The sequence below is a fragment of the Apis florea genome, unplaced genomic scaffold (assembly GCF_048593485.1).
Source record: "Apis florea isolate Af1SG1 unplaced genomic scaffold, ASM4859348v1 contig_3203_pilon, whole genome shotgun sequence".
In the NCBI taxonomy this organism is placed as follows: Eukaryota; Metazoa; Arthropoda; class Insecta; order Hymenoptera; family Apidae; genus Apis; species Apis florea.
The window spans coordinates 398,489-405,653 of record NW_028256723.1 but is presented as its reverse complement, the minus strand read 5'-3'; the positions used below and the strand labels follow the sequence as shown (position 1 = coordinate 405,653).

Sequence of the window (7,165 nt, the reverse complement as noted above, 5' to 3'; positions counted from 1 at the left end):
ATCAACAGCTGTGCACAGTACTTTATACTTCTTTATCTTTATATTTCCACAATCTTCCACCTACGCGATCATCTCGCAAACTCTCAATTACACACACATCAACTCTCAGCATGCAATCAGTAAATTCATTGCACAGATATCCCATTCCGTCTAACAATCCAGAAACTAATGCGCGTTTTCTCGCTTCGAGACTAACGATCCCGTGATCGAGCAAAAACCACTTCAAGCACCTCTTTTACCACGTACCACCATCGTACCACCTAACCTCCATACTGGTGTTCGTTAATTTCGATCGACCGGTGAGAAGTTGGTTCACGGTCGATAAAATACATCGAAAGGGAAAGAGGGACGAGTAGAGGCAGCGTAAACGGGCGGGAAAAACGAAAAGGAACGCAGTTAACTTTCGAAATTTATGCGACGCGTTGTCTCATTATCGGCATACGAACAAATGAAAATCATCGCCATTCATCGTAGTGTGGACGTGGGATTTCTTATAAGCGTGTCAAACATATTTATATCGATAAATTCAGTATGGAAGTACGTACGTATACTCACATATACTGTTTCAATACTACATTCTCATTACATTACATTCTTTTATTATCCGTATTACTTTAATACGTTAAGATAAAGTCTTAATTTATCGTGTATCTCCGACAAATCAAAAAAAAAAACATCTTAACACGATTCATTTTTATAAAAGGTACGAAAAATTTTTAAATTTTATTTGCAAAGATATTTACTTTCGTATCGGTTCTTTTTTCATTTTTTGTAAATCGAATATCATCCATTGTTTTTCACGCGTTAGAGAATCTTTGTTGTAAAGAAAACATTTCCATTAACGGAAGTGAAGAAGCGAATCTCTCGTGGGGCGCGAGCACGCGTCACGATTTCAAACAGCGCGAAATTACAAAGCGGCCACGTCCGTGACGGGCGAAATTAAAAATTGAATTCCTGAGTCGGAGTAGGGGGGAGGTCGCTTTAACGCGAGAACGCGTCCCGACGGCCGCGTTTCCGGTGCGGTGCAATGCGCTTCCTCTGAGCGAGAGACCACGTCGCTCGCGCGGTTTTAATTAACCAAATTCTCCTCTACGTTTTTGTGACCGCGACTGTAGGCAATAAACATGTGGAAGTCGCGTAACATCGCAACAGGAAGCTCGGCTGTGCGCGCCGCGAATTTATGCGCGCGCCGCTGCAAAGGAAATGCGGCCTAATTCGTTGTTAATGCGCGCCAATTTCAAAAAGAGAAAGTTCAAGTTCAATCTAACTAACTTTTTCTACTATGTATTAAATGTCACAAAAATATTGTCTGCTCAACGGATAATTAATTATTTATATTATATTATATTTTATACAAGAATGAAATAATTTCGAAAATATATTCAATTACGAAGTAATCCAATATTCGTAAATAATATATGTTAATAATATGTAAATTTATATATATTTTTTTCTATACAGAAGAGAATTATTTCTCGAACGTAGGATAAAATAATGATGGAAAGGATAAAAAAAAATCCAAGAATAAATACAGAATATCGTAATCAGAATAGTCTACGTTAGCAAAAAAATTGCCTAGAATCCAATTCGATCGTGTTGCGGAAATTTTATCGTTCTGCTCGAATCGCTCGCTGTATTAAACATCGGCAAAAAACATTATCTCGCTGCATTGCCATACAATTCTTCCCATTATAAGTCCCTCAACTAGATAACTGCTTGTTTTTATCAATGTTATAAAAAAAGAAAGAAAGAAAGAAAGAAAGAAAGAGAGAAAATAAAGGAGGAAAAGAGACTGGAACGACGAATAAGAGGCTAGCGGCGAGCATTAGATTAAGATCCTTCGGATTCAACGGATCGAGGATTACAATCTCGAGTACGTGGTTAAAGTATTTTTTACAGGCTCGTTACGGGCGTGCTGGTAATTCGACGACTAAATTGTCCCGGCGAAACAGACTTAAACTGCGTCTAATAGAGAGTCGCCATTACGAACGAATTGCGAGTCCGTCGTTACGGTTAAGAGTGCAAGAGAGCAGTTTCGGTGGCCGAGGGGCGATAATTCGCAAATAGCCCGGTCACAATGAAACGTGCTCGTCCATCCATGAACCAAACCACTCGTACGCCACTCTAGAATCGAGTGCGGTCAATTCGAAGACGAGCTCGAGCGTTTCGACCGGTGACCCGAACCACATCGATCGTGCACATTTTTCCTTCGACCGTTTATTATACTCAAGTGCATACACGTTTCGAAAGCGCTCGTAATTCTTTTTCCGTGAGTGAAAAAAAAAAAAAATCTCTATCTAAAACTCGTGGTAAAAAAATTTGTAAACATGGAGACAAGTCAAACATACATACACACACAATTATCCCGATTCTTGTGGATGTCATTGTTGGACACGCAATGCATAACGTATAATTCGAGTTCGTTACGTTATGACCCGTGTCTTTTAAGCCACGAGATTAAATTCCTTTGGCAGACAGGCCACAAATCCCCCGCCCGTAAAATGCAATCAACATACCAAACAATCAGGCACCATTAACGAACCTAAGCCAACCGATTAAAACGATCCGTTACTCGAGAGCTCGAGGAGAGAGATCGAGCGGATCGAAAAGTGCGCTCGGCTAGGCAAACAACTTCTCCAATTCCTCGAAACTTTCCACGTTCAATTTGCCGCTTGAAAATAATTACCGGGCAATTACGTTCGCGCCTGTCTGCCCGGATCGCGCTTTGTCCAAGCGTTAAATGGCAACTAACCGTGGCCAGGATGACATATACAGGATCGTTCGGAATAAAGACACCTGCCCTCGATCCCGTTTAAAACGAGAGGAAATAAAAGCGGCTGGGGAACGCGTATACAGCGTGCACGTAGTCATTGTAATGGGGCGCGTAGCCGTGCACAAGCCTCGAGGAGGCAGGAATTATTTTCACAAGTTCCGGCCAGCCCTTTGTGGGCCCCTTGCGCGCGCGGGCAGGTGCTCGATCGGTCGTGGATGAATTCTCTTTACGGGCTACCAACCTTCCATTACAGAAAAACGTCTCTATTCAAGAGGCGCGTTTAATCCAGACGCCGGTTTTTTTATCGCGGCTGGAAGCGGCGGATCATTTGTTTTTGCGCGGCGTACCGCTGTTCGGGGACCGGTATTTGCACCGGGCAAAAGTCGATTCCAACAATTTTAACCCGGGTTAAAATCTAGGTTATCTTCAAACACCCATCTTTTCTCGAAATAATACGAAACATTCAATTGTCTAAGAATTTCTCTTGGAAAATAAAACAGATCAATAGATTGATCAAGTGAAATATCGAACTCGCTCGCACAATTTCAGATTTAATTAGTAAAACTCGATCGAATCAATGTGAGAACAAAATTATTTTCTTTTTTTTTTTTTTTTCCCCGCGAGGAGATACTTTCGCGAGATATAACAAAATTACGATAATTTTAAACCCCGCGAGAGAGTTCCAGTTGGCGATGGAAAACAGGTCGACACGATCGGCGAGATCCGTTAATCGGCGCGATTAAAGCACATTAGACGGGAGAAACACACATAACTCGTGTCTATTAAACATTTTTACCTCGCCTAGCTCGAGTGAAATCGTTCGTTCCGCACGATCGATACACAACGGGCCATTAACATTCCCCGCTAATAGCATAGCTAGAGCGAAAGGCCGGCGTTAATAAAATTATCTTAATCTCCCAAGTTCTCGACAGCTACCAGTATTTCTGTGAAACGATCTCCGTGAAAATGTAGTCCCGCCGCATTTGCCGTCCATTACGCCGCTAATTTGTTTCATTTAGGAAACTGATCTTCCACCAATTCCTCGCTGTTTCGTAATTGTGAAACTGATATACACCAGTTTACTGGAAAGCGGACCGATTTGCATACGTGTGTGCGTATACGTGTATAAAGCGTGTATCCGCACGCTTATGTAGCATGAATTGAACCGTAACCTTGTTTAACGCGTTTCAACTTCGCTCGGGTCGTCGGTGGCCAAAGATGTTTATCGATTCGATCGTTTTCATTACGCGCACGAGAATGTTCCTTGGGTTTAATTTTGCCGTCAAGTGGAAGGAAATGGGAGAAAAAAAATAAAAGAAATTGATATATCATGTGGTGGTAATAATTATAAGCAAATGATTAAGATCAACGAGAAATTATAAAATTTTAATGGACAGTAATAATTGGATAGTGTGAATAGAATGAAAGAAATAATAATAAAAGTTTTGATGAATCTCGGATCTATTTTGTGGATTATTTTCGCGAACACAAAGTAGATATTTGTGCCAATTAAATAATAAACAAGATGAAGAGAGTGATTGCTTCAATGCAGGAAATTGAGAAAAGAATTTTTTAAAGGATATTTGAATACAAACGTATGTAACTGAAGGCACGAATGTTTTTTTTTTTTTTTGTTTCTATATAATCTTAAGAACGCGTATCTTAGAAACGGGAAGTGCTTTCAAGTGTTCACACTTTCGTATACCAAGAATAGACGATCTGTCAAGACCCTATCGTTTACGCATAAACTCCACTTCACAGAGTGGAAACTATGGAAGGGATCTATAAACATTCCCCAGACTAAACACCTACACCACCCACGCGACAACCATGTGTAACTAGTAACAAATGTTTTGAATTATCTTGTAACGTAATCTCCCCTAACAAAAACAATATTCCACGAGGATTTTTGACGAGGACGAAAAGAACGATCTCACGACATCTCTCTCCTATCTCTTTCTGCATTTTAATAACCTGCAAATCAAACAAATGAAAACCTGTTAACATGTCCTTCGAGAATAAAATAAAAAGGAAAAAAAAAAAACTGATTCGTAATAAAGAATTATCTTTAAAGTTTTTCCTTTTAGGACGCAATATTTTGTTATTATAAATATCATTATAAATAAATTGAAATCTTATTCCACGATAATATTGAAAATACAAACGTACGATCGGTACAAATGAAACTTTAGAGCATCGCAGAGACGAGAAAATGCAGACGGACGTTACGTGTATTTCATACTTTTTCTTTACGTACGTACCACGTTCCCCTCCCCTGTTTTCGACCATCTAAGATTTTCGCAAGCGCTCGAGCACGCCACGATACGCTTATAAAGCATATTCCCGTCGACGCTGGGCGGGCGCGAGTTTAATACAAATCTAACCGAGCGTAGCCTCGGCTGAGCCAACATAATCAAACTTCTTAGGTTGGCAACTGTCGCGATTTATCTTCTTTTCCACCGGCTCCTCTCTCCTCCGGTTCTCCAGTTTCCGCCGTGTTTCCCGTTCCTTCCCTCACACTCCGGCTTCTTCCCGGCTCCCTCACTCCCCTTATTCACCGGGAATAAAAAACAGCGGCTAAGCAGAACGGTGCCCGAGGTGGAACGGTCGGATAATAAATCGCTCGACGATGTGGCGGCAGGCGATGCCGACAGATGGAGGGGGCGGAAGAGAGATAGCTGGAAAACAGAAGAAAAGGACGTTAAAGCGTGACAAGGAGAAAGGACGGTGCTGGGCCGGGCAAGGAAGAAGGAGGAAAACGATAGGACGGAGAAGAGCGATGTATACGGGAGATCGCAAGTAAGTAACGAGTGGAGAAAAAAGGATGCTCGAGGAAGGTGGAAGAGAACAGGCTCCTCCGGGTCGAGGAGCGACAAAGACCGGCGACGCGGGAGTAAAGTCAGAACGGCAAAAAAAAAAAAGGGGGAGAAGAAGTGAAAGAAAAGGGAAGAAAAATCGTGTGCACGAGAGAAGGATGGAGGAGAGAGAGAGAGAGAGAGAAAGAAAAAAAATCCCAAGTACCTGTATCCTGTTTGTTACAAGGCTCCCAGAGGCACGAAGCGAAGGGGACTCCTCCGGCGAGGAAGGAGCAACGGAGGTAGGTTTAGGCAGCTTTCACACTAAAGCCCGAATTTACGACAAAGGAGGCCCATTAACCCCGTGGCATCTCGCCTCGAAATTGACTTTGCTCCCTACCCGAGTCCTGCGACGACGCGTGTTCCCGTCCCCCTGGCGGGCAGAGATAAAACTACGGTGGAAAGGGAGGGGATACGGAGGAGGGTGAGGGAAGAAGGGTCCCGTCGAGTGAGCGACAAGCACGATGTAGCGTAAAACGAGACGATTAGCGGACGTCCAACGAAACCGAGTCGAATCTTCGATTTCGAAAAGGGAATAAAAGAATTGGACGCGGGACGCGTGTCGCAGCCGATCGTCGCGTAATTTATTCGCGGGGAAGAGGAAACCGCGCGAAAGGTTTATCGAGCAAATGGCGCATAATACTTGCGTATCTCGATCTTCGAGTACGCCGTTGTACGCGTCTCGATGTGTATACGGCCCGCGTACGTGGATATTATGTACACGCAGCGGTGTGCGACGAACGAACGAGAAGCGTTTCTAATTGCCCCCGTGCGCCTGTTTGTTGGGTATAGAGTCGTTCAGATTATGCTAACAGCTCTTTAATCCACGACGGGCCGTCGTATACAAATTCCGCGCCCGGCTTATCGTATTTCATTATTGGCGTTTCTATATTATCGCGGTTATCTGGCGAACGCGCGTCTACGAGTCACGCCGCGCGTAAATACACGGCTCGATAAACGGATCGACACGCTCGCCACGCCGCTATCTGCTTTGCCCTGTCCTTACACGTGCAGATACCGGTCAGGAAACGCGAAAAAGGGACCGGCCGTTCGATGCATTCCCTTTCGCCGACCGGACGAAACCCCGGACGGACCCCGGAGGAACGAGGTCTTCTATCTCTGGGACGGTACACGATGTGTACCGACGATAAACGAGGCGCCGGGATTGCAAAACAAATTCGACGATCGACTCGCGAGAGATAGCCGCGAGTCTTGCCCACCGGAAATGACGAACGGCTTCGAATCGTGGAACGATGAAGACGTCTCGACGACTTGCTTCTCGCGACACCGGTTCTTGCCTTTCTCTTTTTTCCTCCTCTTTCATTGTACCCTTTATTTTGCTTCGTTCTCTTCTCGGGCTCGGCCTCTCTCTGCGTGTAATCTCTTTTCTGAAATTCAGTTAGAGATTAAACGTTGATGATTAAATCGCTGTTCGACGAGTTAATTTAATTCGTTAATCGCGTCTTTCCAGAAATTCTTTTTAGAAGTAAGAAATTGATATATTAATCGGATCTGCGAATCTATATCTGACAATATA

General features: G+C 43.4%; 1 long non-coding RNA gene across 1 annotated transcript; it reads right to left on the bottom strand.

Annotated features, from left to right (window-relative positions):
* Positions 1 to 4,216: 4,216 nt before the first annotated feature.
* Positions 4,217 to 6,032, bottom strand: LOC105735570 (uncharacterized). The gene is made up of 2 exons (XR_015292940.1): positions 5,795 to 6,032; positions 4,217 to 5,451 (listed from the first exon to the last, which is right to left on the bottom strand). It is a non-coding gene; the product is annotated as an uncharacterized LOC105735570 (long non-coding RNA).
* Between the last annotated feature and the right edge of the window lie 1,133 nt (positions 6,033 to 7,165).